General features: G+C 33.1%; 1 protein-coding gene across 3 annotated transcripts in view; it reads right to left on the bottom strand.

The window, feature by feature from the left end:
• LOC143253602 (equilibrative nucleoside transporter 3-like) overlaps nucleotides 1-10485 on the bottom strand; it is a 45428-nt gene extending 34943 nt beyond the window's left edge. Inside the window, exons 1-3 of one of the 3 annotated variants that reach the window (XM_076507742.1) lie at nucleotides 10343-10478; nucleotides 7318-7364; nucleotides 4391-4510 (exon numbers count right to left, since the gene is read on the bottom strand). The gene's annotated coding sequence lies outside the window, so the exon portion shown is untranslated. Of the gene's footprint in view, nucleotides 1-4390; nucleotides 4511-7317; nucleotides 7365-10342 lie in introns of all 3 variants that reach the window. The other 2 variants (XM_076507726.1, XM_076507732.1) reach the window with 2 other exon arrangements.
• Nucleotides 10486-13743: the final 3258 nt, after the last annotated feature.

Genomic DNA, 13743 nt, shown 5'->3' with positions numbered 1-13743 from the left:
ATTTAGTTTTCCACTTACGATTCATAGTTTTAACCCAGTAAAGTCATCAAAAATTAACAGAATACGTTGTCTGTCTAGCGTTTTGCTGTGATTCGTATAAAATATTTTCGCCGACTAATTTAATACAGTATATTTTATTTTTTTGTTTTGAATTTCGCGCAAAGCTACTCGAGGGTTATCTGCGCTAGCTGTCCCTAATTTAGCAGTGTAAGACTAGAGGGAAGGTAGCTAGTCATCACCACCCACCACTCTTGGGCTATTCTTTTACCAACGAATAGTGGGATTGACCATCACATTATAACGCCCTCACGGCTGAAAGGGCGAACATGTTTGGCGCGACCGGGATTCGAACCCGCAACTCTCGGATTACGAGTCGAACGCCTAAACACGCTTGGCCATGCCGGGCCGGTAGATTTTAATCAAAGTTCTTTGTAACGAAAACGTTACCAGAGGGGCTGTGTACAGCAACTGAGAGGAAAGTGTACCTATAAGGCTTCTTAGTTAACATTTTTATAACATATTACATGTCCTTGCACGTTTCATATCACGAAGGAATGAGCTTTCACTAAGGTTCGTGCACGTCTTGCTCATCTCTTCTTTCTTAATATCCATAGTTTGTTTTCCTCCTCAACATTACATACAATGACACTGTACTAATGTCACACCGAACTTGTGTTATAATCAGTGGAATAACTGCGGTTATTTATTTTTTAAAAATGTTACTATTTGTAAAGCTGTATTGTTATTTCGAAGAAACGCCATCTTGTAACAATGTATAACAGACTATTGTTAAAATCCATTGTATGTTCTAAAGTCAACTTTTACTAACCTAAGCAAATAAAGTAGTATTGAAATAATTTGTAGGCAGGAAAAGTAGCCTAACCAAGCAGTTGATCAGTTTAATACAATAATTATAAAATTATGTAGCTGTGGCACAAGCTACATTAAATATTCTCTGTTCATTAGTTTTTTGTTCTTGCAGATCCTGGTTTAGTATCACTATACTGACGGCAGAATAGTCACGTGTTTCTGAAGCCTCTTATGGCTAGTAAAAAAGCATTAACTTATTAGCTTAGGCGGCTCTCGTTCATTAAGTTTGAAGATGGTGTCTGTCTGATCATGAACATTATTACTAATAATTCTTAACAGAAGCACTGGAGGATCTGTTTTTCTTTAATTGGTAAACATGCATTTATATCTTGTTGCTTACAAACACACATACATAAATATATATATAATGACAACTGTATCTGGCAACGTTGGTTATAAAGAGTAATGCTGTTAATGTCGCCACGTTACGCCCCATCTTCACGTGAGATACACAGATAACTGTGTTAAGAGCGGCATTAAAAGTTACTTTCATTTAGTGTCAATTTCGCGTAGTTTGCTATTAACCTTTTCGCTCAGCTGAGTCCTCATTCGCGGCATTAAGGCAGTAAAATTGCTATTCATTCGAGTGCTTATTCATTTACACTGTAATTATGGAATATTCACCTGAATTCTTCTGTTAAGTTTAATGGAAACTGATTTAAGCAGTTTCTCACAACAACTTGTGATACCAGATAGACGAACGGACGGACAATTCTGTTTTTTTATTATACATACACAAATAGTATTTGAAATACTTATAGAAACGGTGAAGGGAAAACATATACTGTTGTTATGGTTTGTTCTTAAACACAAAGCTATACAAAGGGCTATCTGCGCTCTGTCTACCACGAGTATAAAAACCCGGTTTCTAGCAGTACAAGTCCGCATACATACCACTGTGCCACTGTGAGACCATATCCTGTACAAAAATTCTGCCTCCTTACAGTGCGAAAATGAACTCCACCATACTATAGCCAATCAGATGTTGATAGCTTACACTTCGGCTCGCTGTCATCCAATCAATTAGAAATATTACATCAGAAAAGAGCATGTAGAAGTACATGCATTCAACATGCGGCTCACAGGACTGAAAAACCGCATAACAAGCGTGTGAAAATCAATGTTTGGGCTTGCCAAAGATATTCCAAGCGACAAATTACAGCAATACAATGTTTTAGTAGGGACTGCATGCAATATTTTTAAAATGATACGTTAATAGTAGCAACGGTTCAGTTAGAAAACCGAAACTATCCAAAAATTACTTTAAGTATCTTAGGGTGTGCTGCATGCGAGATACACAACGACGTTCGAGTGTACATCTTGCCTTAAAAACATTAAATATATCAATTAGGTCAAAATGGTCCCAACAGATAAATAACTACTCGAAAACCTCTGCTAAAGCTAAGCCACAAACATGGAATGAATAAAGCTGAGACGTGTGCTCTTTACAAATGAAGTCTGAATTGTTCGGCTGATCTACTGGTGGGGAGGGAACACTAAAAGCAAACTAAACAGGAAATAGTTAAAGTTATTCAAATCGCTCTTTTTAGCTGTTGTTTTTCTGGCTTAATAAAGGTTCAAACTACGCCAATTATATTGAAATCATTACATGAATAAACGACTCGAATTCCACATCCATCTAAGTTTGAATAACATGTCGTTGCAGAGCGTGAAATTATATTACCTAGTCCAAAGTAAAGCTAACCCGAAACAACTCCTTATACTTTTTAAAGTTACGTAATGGTGACTGGCGCATAACACACACAATTACAAATAAATAAAGCGGTCGAAAACTCCTGAAAATTTGATACAACTGGACTTTAAAGCTTCAAACTCCACCTAATTCTCCTATGTGTTCTCACAGCGAAACGCCATCACACCCACTTTTCTCAGAACACTGTTCAATTCTAACTTCATGATCTAATGATGACGATCTGATAAGTCTACATCTTACGAATGAAAATCCAAGTCTCAACAGAAAGTCCACCTTTTTTTTTTGCTCTTTTTATGATTGAATATTTTATAATTTCCTGACATTATTCATTATATTTTTATTACTGTCATAGATTCGCTGAAGATGGGATGTGAGCAATTTCGAAACGCTCTTTGAAGTTATATACAATTGTTGCGCTGTCGTTACTATCCATTAACATATATCATTTTCCACCAAAACAATCAATTACTAATACACACACACACGACGGTATGAAAAACTAGAAAAAAATATTAACATTGACTTAAACCGATGTTCTTGAATTTTCAGACCAACTGTCATCAGTTTCGTGACTCCCAGGCCACTCGTTCCTGCTAACATCATGTTTTCCAAGAAGAAATAAAGCCGAAATATTGAAGAAAGAAGCAACTTATCACTCAGAGTGAAGCATGTTATTTGTAGCTTCAAAAACTATTTCCTGGATTTACTTCAACCACCTTCGTAACAGTATTAACACTATCAACTCAAATTTCAGGCCCTCACGAACACACACAACATAGAAAACATAGTTACTTCTCTTATATGTAACTGTAAACAAAAAATAAAACTCCCATAAAAATTGCAAAACACTTAATACGAAACCGCAAGTTTTTAAATATCTCTCCAAAAACCCAATGAACCTACAAACTAATTCTTTTGAAGATCCGTCCACGCCCTGTAAAGTAGTTACTTGGAAATACAACAGACAATACTATTATATTTATATAGATTATTTATATTTATAAATCTTTCGTATTCTTCATACCGATTTATGAATATTTAGCGATACACCATCCAATTATGTACATTAATTTCTTTAAACGACTTTTTTCTTTGGACTAACAGTTTCTGGTACAAAGTCAAGTCACTTTATATGAAATAACTGACAATACTAATTTAATTAAACCACGTAAGACGTGCCATTTAAAAAAAAAATACGGAATTACAGTATCATCATTTAGAGTATTTGAAGTATTACCATCTAGAGTACAATTACATCAGTCGTACGTTTTCATACCAGTTACACCAACGCTAACTGAAGTACATAGTTGTAGGCAGTTTAACCACATAAAATTTACAATTTTTTCAACACCTAAACAGTAACTATTTAGAATAACTAGTTCAAACACATGAAGCACAGAATCATTCTTAGTAATGGACATCAAAAACGTAATAGCTTAGAGCAAGTCAGTGAGAAACATTCGTAGAATGTTTAATATTTTTTGTGATAGGTAATAATTCATTTTTTGTTTGTTTTTCGCGTCTTATAAGTGCAAAGCTACACAGTGAACTATATGCACTTTACCCACCGCTAGTATCGAACAACGATTTTTATCGTTATGACCCCAAAAGTTTACTTCTTAATAACTAGGCCTGATACACAATATTTTTTTTCATTGTTGTTTTTCATATAGCCATGCAAACCTAAACAAGAGCTATCTACGCTGGCCTTCCTAATTTTAAACTTGTAAACTACAGGAAGGTTTTTATTTAACAGCAACCACCGCCAACTCTTAGACTACTCTTAACAGAATATTGGGATTTTACCATGACTTATTACGCATCCACAATTCCAGAATTTGAAGCGCGATTTTGGGAAAATGGGACACGAATCTTGGATCCTACGCATGGGCGTCCGCAGGGAGGCAAGAGGGAGCACTCACCCACCTGGAAAATGGGAAACATAATTATTTCCTTTTTCATTCGGCATGTGTATATGATTTTTTTAATACAACTAAATTTCACACAACTTTATCTCTCCCTGGAAAAATTTCCGCAGACGCCCATTACCTTGGGATTCACAAAATGGCTATATACAACCCTGTAATGAAAGGAAAATCGAAACCCGACACATGTAATTGAAAAAGTTAATCTTTTATATTTGAAGCAATTCTTAAGAAGCAGCTGGATTTATCATACCATTGAATATATTTAATGCATTGACTTCTATCGTAACTGCATTTGCAACTTAATCTGTACAACAAATACATCTTTATTACTCACTTTTTAAACAAATCTGTTTAATTTAAGGCTTTTCAACCTACCCTGTTCACTCAGATTTCTAAAACTATTACAAGGCAATACAGAAGAACCAGCGTTGGTACGTGTATATCGTCACTTTAAATAACTGCTTTTTGTAAACATTTGATCATCTGAAGCCATCTGTTTCAAGACTTAGCGCCACCTGTGGTAAGGCTGCAATCCTCAATTTAAATACTATCTTGAATCGTTGAATTTCATACGTTTTGTAATATATAATTTAAAATCTAACCAGATGAAATATGCAGTATCAGTTCAAGTTTCCGCACCTGATTCCAAAAATAAGGTTTTTATATATATTTGTTGAGAAAGTTATGTCGTTTCCTTTTGTCTTCAAAGAAATTGAATAAATAAAAATGTAAATTGTATGGTAGTAACAATAATTCCAACTTTAAATCTGTATCTTTCAACACTGCAAAGCCATATGCGAGCTACGTGGAGTAGTGTACGTAATTAGGGCAAAATTATCACACTCCAACTTGTAGTGTGACGTCACACATCCTTGGTTAATAGCTTGGTCAGACCTGACAAAGTGCTGTGTAATCTGCGTGCAATAATGTTAAAAGCGGTAATTTACAAACTTTATTAGACAGAGCACTTAAAATTTTATTTAAAGTGTAATGATGTGATGTTATATTTGCCACGAGACTGTACGGTATGTGAAGACACTACGTGTTTCTATCTTCTTTTAATATTATATGCCTCCCGCTAGTACAGCGGTATGTCTCCGAATTTACAACGCTAAAATCAGCGGTTCGATTCTCCTCGGTGGGCTGAGCATATAGCCTGATGTGGCTTTGCTATAAGAAAAACACCCGAACACACACATTTAATATTATATTTGTTCTGAATTCATGTTTGTTTTAACATAGTGCAAATTTTACTTAACATGTGGTGAAAAACTGCTATATTTATCTTATTTCAAATTATCTTTGTTTTTCTCGAAGTAGGTAATACCTGTAGCGCATGTCGCTCTGTGTAAATGCGAAGTTTCTCACATACTAAGAAACCTCGGATTTGACAGGCTGGTTTGTAGAGTAATTTAAAATAAGCTCGTCACTCATCAGTCTAGTAATTGTGACAGTGAAACCTAAATAATATGTAAGTGCGTCTATTATGTTTGTGTTTATTTATGGAAATATTGTTTATTTTACATTTCCTTTTGTGTCTAATATAATTATTTCATGTTACACTCCTTGAGTAAGTGGGAGATTTAGTACTACTCCGTAACTGATATGTCGAAAGAATCTCCTGTTATTTAGCATGCCTATCTGATAGCTCGAACGAATATTCAATTCAACTGATTATACAATTCGATATACTTCCACAGAGTCTTCGAAAGTATTCTGCTTCAAAAGTAAATAAAATCAAAGTTAAAAGTAACAGACTGTAATTCTTGCTTTTGAAGTTCATGTCATGCTGTGTTGTAGCCAGCCTGCTGCACAAGTTTAACTGATGTCACGACAGAACAAACTGTAACGTTAGGCGTCCCTTATGTGACGTCATTTCAGTGTCTACTGACTGACTGACGACACTACTGTATATTGGTGCAAATAGCTAAAATAGATGAAAATTAGTAGTACTTATTAAAACACCAGAGTAACTGATTTCATAACTGCTCAAAACGACGTTAAAATGATGTTTATTTGGATATCGTTAAGGTCACTAATTTACCTCTTATTGGGTTGACAGATTGGTATTCAGGTTGGAAAGTGGGAAAAAATACCATCTAGATCTGATCACGTGACTAAAGACATCTTGCAACTGCTCTCAACAAAACAGTTTCAAATTGGTTATTACCAAAATTGAAAAAGTAACATCTGAAAGCAAGATTTTGTCGATAAAAAGGTCACTGCATTTCCCAACGTTAAGCGAAACCACCATGAACCGAAAATAATTTACTGCATGACCAAATATTTTGTTAAAAAATTACAAATTACACACATGCCATTTAATACATCTCTCAATCTTTGAAAACATGTTTTAAAAACAGGGAAATTCATAAAACAAGATACATTATCTGTTAAACAAAATTAGATACAAGAATTTGCCCAAATAATAAATAATTTAATACAAGAGCTTAAAAATATATAATGTAAACTATGCTTATTACAGAAACTAAGAGTTTATCACTGAACGAAGTGAAAGATCATGATATTCTATCTACAGAGATTTTGATGTACTAAATGATAGGAAACAAGAGCAGTAAGTTTTCAATGTATAATAATGGATTATAGGTGATCAAATATTACACAGGTACTAGCATCAGAATAACATAGAACATAAATATTTTTTCACCATTCTCTTTTTTATGTTAGCAAATGTTTATGTTAAGTGTCTTCACAGTGCAAGCCTGAATTTCGTGATTTTTTTAAATAATATAATGTGCTATTGTTTAGATATTAGTTTTAACATAATGTGCCAGAGGTACTTACCTCTGACTTCTGATCTCTCTCTGCTAGTCAATAGAACAACTGAATTCCTAAGGAAATACTATTTTTAATAAGATGTAGGCTCTCAGGGGGTAATAAATTTTCAATTGATGCAAATTATTTTAAACTTTTTGGTATCAACTCCAAAATAAATAAGATGAAAAACTCCTTCCAGAAATAGTAAAATATCTATACAATTCTAAAGCCTATAAATCTTAAATATAGTTTGGAACTCAAAATATGAACTTAATTAATTAATTTGAAGCATATACATATTAAATATTATGTCTATTTTCTTTTAGGATTTGAACAAAAGCAAGAGCCTTGTTTTAATGGTGTTTCAATTGTGAAGCTAAAAAGTTCATGTCTTTTTATAAAGTGCACCTAATTGTAAAAAAAAACCTGCAAAACGAAACTGGAGCATTCAATAAAAATATAATTATGTCAAGTGACAGAAAGTTACTTCTAGTCACATAACTTCTTAGATACAGTTTAAGACTGATAATGAAACTGTTTTCGAGCATACTGTTCCATTCTCAAACCACACCTAACAACATGTAACATATGTATATTTAATACATATTCTTGTGTATTGATTTTTTAAAATAATTAACTAAAACACAAAATATTGAATGTAATTTATAAATGTTGCTTTCTGCAGTGGCTTAGTTCGTTTGTTTTGAATTTTGCACAAAGCTACATGAGAGCTATCTATTTGGTAGGACAGGGATTCAAACCAAAGCCCACAAGTTGAAAGTTGATCACCCCAACTACCTGACCATAGTGGGTCAAATGGCTTAGAAATCAAATGTCTTCCATTAACAAAAATAGCTTGACACACACTTTTATAAAGTTATATTATTATAAAAATACAGAAATAATGAAATTAATGTGATACATAGTTACAAATTCTGCATTCTGGATATAGGAGCATTTTGAGAGATAATTGGTAAGATAACTTAGAAGCATTAAGCATTACTAAATAACTGTTTAGTTGTAAAACATTCACAAAGTCAGTAAAGGACAAAGTTTATTCTTGTTCATTTACTATAAGATAGATACCATTAAATCAAAAATATATTTAAAATGTTACAGAAAATAGTTCGTTTTGATTTTAGAATTTCGCACAAAGCTACTCGAGGGCTATCTGCGCTAGCCGTCCTTAATTTAGCAGTGTAAGACTAGAAGGAAGGAAGCTAGTCATCACCACCCACCGCCAACTCTTAGGCTACTCTTTTACCAACGAAGAGTGGGATTGACCGTAACATTATAACGCCCCACAGCTGAAAGGGCGAGCATGTTTGCGACGGGTAGTCGAACGCCCACCTGGCCATGCCGGGCCCGAGAAAATATTTTAATTTCATAAACTTTCATTATTTTACTCAAATGATTTTTATTACAAAATAATAATTTGCTACTTAAAAAAATATTATTCCATGTTTCAAATGTATCTTACTGACGTTTTTAATTGGAAAGGTAAAAAATACAAATCAGTGGAAAAGCAAAATTAGCATCTACTCACTTTACAAAAAAAAAGCATTTCTGTACGTTATGGTTATTCATGGATAATATTTTGAGTATGATAAAGTTTTTAGTATATAGAAAATACTGATACAAATTTTTATAATTGGTGTCCCCCTAATTCACATCAGAAATCAAGTTTTTTGGACAGGAAAATGTCATAAGAATAACAAATTTTAAGCAGAATAACATATGAATTTTCAAAAGTTTGATTATGTATACAAAATAAATATCAAACAAACATGTTTTAATTAAGTATTTTATTGAGGCTTTGATAATACTCACTATAAATTACAATGTACTGAGGCACTGTGTATAACAAAGTTTTTGTCTAAACATTCCAAACATGCTTATGCATACCAATAAAAACAGAGGCGAAATTCACTATGTATTAGGCCTTACAATTTTGCATGATAGCTAAAAAATCACTTGATAAAATCACAAAATTTGGTGAAAAGCTGGTTGTACGTACAGTGGTAGTACTTTATATTTTATTTTCACGTTATAAATAACATACTCATCAGTCGGGGGGAACAAAAATCCATTTTCATTCTTCAATACTGTTCTTTACACACTTGCTGTTGACAAACATGACTGATTTAAACCTACCATTTAGTTTTTAACAAATCCTTCATTCCCTTCTTAAACTTTTGTAAAGCAACGTATTTCACTGACATCAACGGAAAAATAAAACTCAGAACGAGTTAACCGGAGACTAGACCGTCTTTTCAAAATACCAAAGTGCCCTCTTAACCTATTGTATTCAGGATAAATCACAAAGAAATCAAAGGCCTTTTACAGCTTTATCTTATCAATCCTCAAAAAATATAACAACGCAACTTATACAACATCCTGTCTTACACTTCTTTTTTTAACAAAAGTAAAATATCAACTGTTCATATTATGATTAACAACATTAGAATCATATTCGTGATTTATATGATTATGTCTCTCAAATAATAAATAAATATTCCTTATAGTAGTCGCTCAAACCCTTATTGGAGAAATTATTTAGAACTAATAAGGTTGGGTTTAATAAAATATATTATGTCTTTAACATTAATAATTTTATTCATCTTCTATTATTCCATAATTTGTAAATTAGTTCTACATGCTTTAAAAAATTATATTTATTTGAAAAGTATTGCAAAATGGCCTGTGTAATATCGATAAATTATTACCTGAGTTTTTTGTTGTTGTTTTATTTACATAATTATAACTGATTAATAAGAGCAAACTTGCAGTAACAGTAATCTGGGGCGCGTAACAAACACCACGAACTCATGGAGCATTGATTAACGGGATGCAACTGCCAGTACTGGATGACGTTAAAATTTCATTTCAGGAGCTTGAATTTTAAAAGCGTTTTCAAAAAAATGAAGTCCGAATTAAAATTGCCCCTTACAACCTAATATTTAATAACATTTTACAATTTTCAACAACTTAAGCAAACAAAATAAAATAGTTCGCTGTAAATGCAACACTTTGAAGATCAAATTCAACTCACCTGGTTCTACTCACACAAACTCGTGCGTTTGTAGTACTCAAAAACGGTAGGATTAAGATTAAGATGTAACGCTCATGTTCTCAACCTCTGCTTTCATCCGTTTGCGCGCAAGGGTGCATGGGATATAGCGGGACTTTCTCTCCTAGTAAGTCTAAAGGAGGCTATATTAAACTAAATTGCGATAAAATCCAGAATGAAAAAAAAAATCTAACTGTACATGTCGGTTTATTCAAACTATATAAAACCATAATCAATGCTCAATGTGATATTTATGAATTCGTTTTGTAATGATTTAGTTGATTCTTCCGCTTAATAAAAAGCACGTGATCCAATGAAAACGTGAGCTGTTTTTTTACATGACTAAAATACTTCAGACGGGGCTTTGCCTAGGAAATTTTCCCACTTACCAGGCATCTGTTTCAACGCAAAATATCTAAATTAGGTTTGAAACTTCCCTGTAACTGTACTGCTCTCAAATATACAAACGACTGATACATGCTTTTATCCTAATTCAGCAACAAAAAATCAATATACTTTTATATATCGCCTGTGTTTGCAAAATGAAGTATATAATGACAACATTTTCCAAGGGTATTTAAAAGAGGTTAATGATCGAGTAAGAAAGCCCTTATTAATTGTGTGTGTGTGTATGAATTTCAGAGTAATGGGAATGTGCTAAAAGACTATAAGCTAGCTAATGTTATAATACATATTGTACTTTTGAGGTTCAAGAGAGGTGTTAAACATTGTCCATGTAATTATAGGCTATGTATTACTTTTATGATGCTAAAAGTTTTGGAAAGAATAATAAAAGATGCTTTACAAATCCCCCTAACAAAGCTGACAGTTTCGTTTGACGGTTAGCATGGTTTCACATGGTAAGCATTTGTTTCATAATCTTTTGACTTTCTTCAGAGATTTCAGTGGTCTTGTTGAGGCTAAATATGTGTATTTAATATAGTTGAAATTTCAAAAGGCTTTCGACAACGTGTCAAACAAAAGGCTAGTGAAAATTTACTAGGGATGTTTTGAATTTCCGCGTAAAGCTACACGAGGGCTATCTGCGCCAGCCGTCCCTAGATTAGCAGAGTAAGACTAGGAAAAAGGCAGCTAGTTATCACCAACTCTTGGGTTACTTTTTTTTTACCAACAAACAGTGAGGTTGACCGTAACATTATAACGCCCTCACAGCTGAAAGGTAGAATATGTTTGGTGTGGGTTCGAACCCATGACCTTTAAATTACGATTCGAATGCTTTAACCACCTGGCCATACCGGACTCTTGTGAGGGATAAGTTAGCTCAATATATTAAGGGATAGTAAGAGGAAAGAAAGCAGACGGTTACAGTATATAGTATTCAGTAAAACTGGATTACAGTTACATGAGAGGGGTAGCTCGTATGTTTCTCGACTTATTCAAATTAATGATCAAACAAATTTGTCAAATTTGATGATGATATTAACGTTTTTCATTTAGTTGGCTTTGAGGAGGATGCTGCTGTTTTGCAAAGGAATTTAGGTTGTTTTGTTTTAATTGGACAAATACACATACGACTGTTAACTATGCTAAATGCGAGATAATGCATATCACTTACGTTAATGTAAATTGTAATTACCAACTTAATAGAAATCAACTCAGCAGCGTTACTTATCTTGATAACTCTTTCTAAGGGATCTTTCTTTACTAGCTTCATACGGTTTTCAAGTCTCATTGACAGCAACGTGTGGCACAGTATGTGGCTGAAATACTGTTGTTGTAGACTAGTAATTTCTGTTTAAATGTTTATATTGTGGTTTAATAAAATGAGATTTCACATCATGTTATGAACATGGATTAGTATCTAGAAACTTCTTGAAAAGTTAGGAGAGAATTTTAGCTATATAAAAATTTAGTTAGGTTAGAATAGGTTTAATAAATAATTGTATTAAACGTTAGCGAATTTACTGTCAGTTCATCTGTTACTGTGAACAGATTAGTCATTTAGTTCAGTTTCGTAATTGCTAATTATGTTTCGTCGAAGTATAAGCGACACAAGAATGTGTTGTGAGAGGAAGAGAATTTGCAAGTAAGTGATTGGTATACTGGCGTCAACTGGGGCCTAGGCCTACCAATGAGCTTTAATCAAGCTTTTCTATTTCCTTGTTAGAAGTTAAGCATAAAGCTACACAATGGACTATCTGTGCTCTGCCCACCACGTGTACTGAAAACCGACTTCTAGCATTATAAATCCTTGGATATACCGCTGTGCCACTGGGGTATTATTAATCGAGCTAACTGTTGAATATTTGCCTTTTCTTTAGTCTATTAGTTCAAGTTTAAACTGGTGCAGATAACTCTTTAGTAGTTTTCCCGATTATCCAAAAACAAACTAATTAATACTTTAGCCTAATGACTCTACCAAACAAATAGTAGAAACTTTCTACTTAGAGAGTGCAAATTGCCAGTTTTAGTAGCACAAAACATCTAGTTTATAATGTCTCATATGAAGAAACTAAGAAAATAGTATTAATTTATAATGTCTCATATGAAGAAACTAAGAAAATAGTATTAATTTATAATGTCTCATATGGAGAAACTAAGAAAATAGTATTAGTTTATAATGTCTCATATGGAGAAACTAAGAAAATAGTATTCATTTTTTATGCACACGTTCACTTATTCTGTTCTTAACAATTTTAATTCGCTAATGCTATTGTATAAGTTATTACACTACGCTGATTGATACTAGTGTTGTAGAAACCTGCCATCCGAACCTGTGCGTAACCATACCTATTGAGCTATAATATATAATAAATGCAAATATGAGACGAAAATCACTCATTCAAAGTAAACGAAACGCATCATTCAAAATGTTGTTCTAACAAAGTCAATGAGAAACTGTCGTGGTTAATACATGGAAACACAAATGCAATTTTTCTTTATTCTAATAAGGTTAATGAGGACCTATGATGTTGATATATGGAAACAGAAACGCCATCTATCTTTATTTTAATAAGGTCAGTGAGGACAGATGGCGTTGATATATAAGGACATAAGCTCAATATTCCTTTGTTCTCATAATGTCAGTGAGGAGTTATGGTGCTGATATATGGGAGCAGAAATGTCATCTTCCATTGTTCTAATAAGGTCAGTGAGAATGGAAACGGAATTTTCCTTGTTCGTAATAAAGCTGGTTAAAACTGTAAAAGTCTTGGTACTTTTTAAGTGTTGATAAATTCATAAATACTCATAATGCAAAATCACAATTACTGCTTCAAATAATTTTATTTCATAATTTACCCTCAAATAATTACATAATTACTATCAACTTCATATTTATCTTTGGAAAGGTAATTTGATATCCTGGGAAATTGTAGTATTGAGATTTTGTTTTTTGGGTAATACGATGAAACAAGATATAA

Source organism: Tachypleus tridentatus, chromosome 1, assembly GCF_004210375.1.
Source record: "Tachypleus tridentatus isolate NWPU-2018 chromosome 1, ASM421037v1, whole genome shotgun sequence".
NCBI lineage: Eukaryota > Metazoa > Arthropoda > Merostomata > Xiphosura > Limulidae > Tachypleus > Tachypleus tridentatus.
This window is presented reverse-complemented; position numbering and strand designations above follow the sequence as displayed.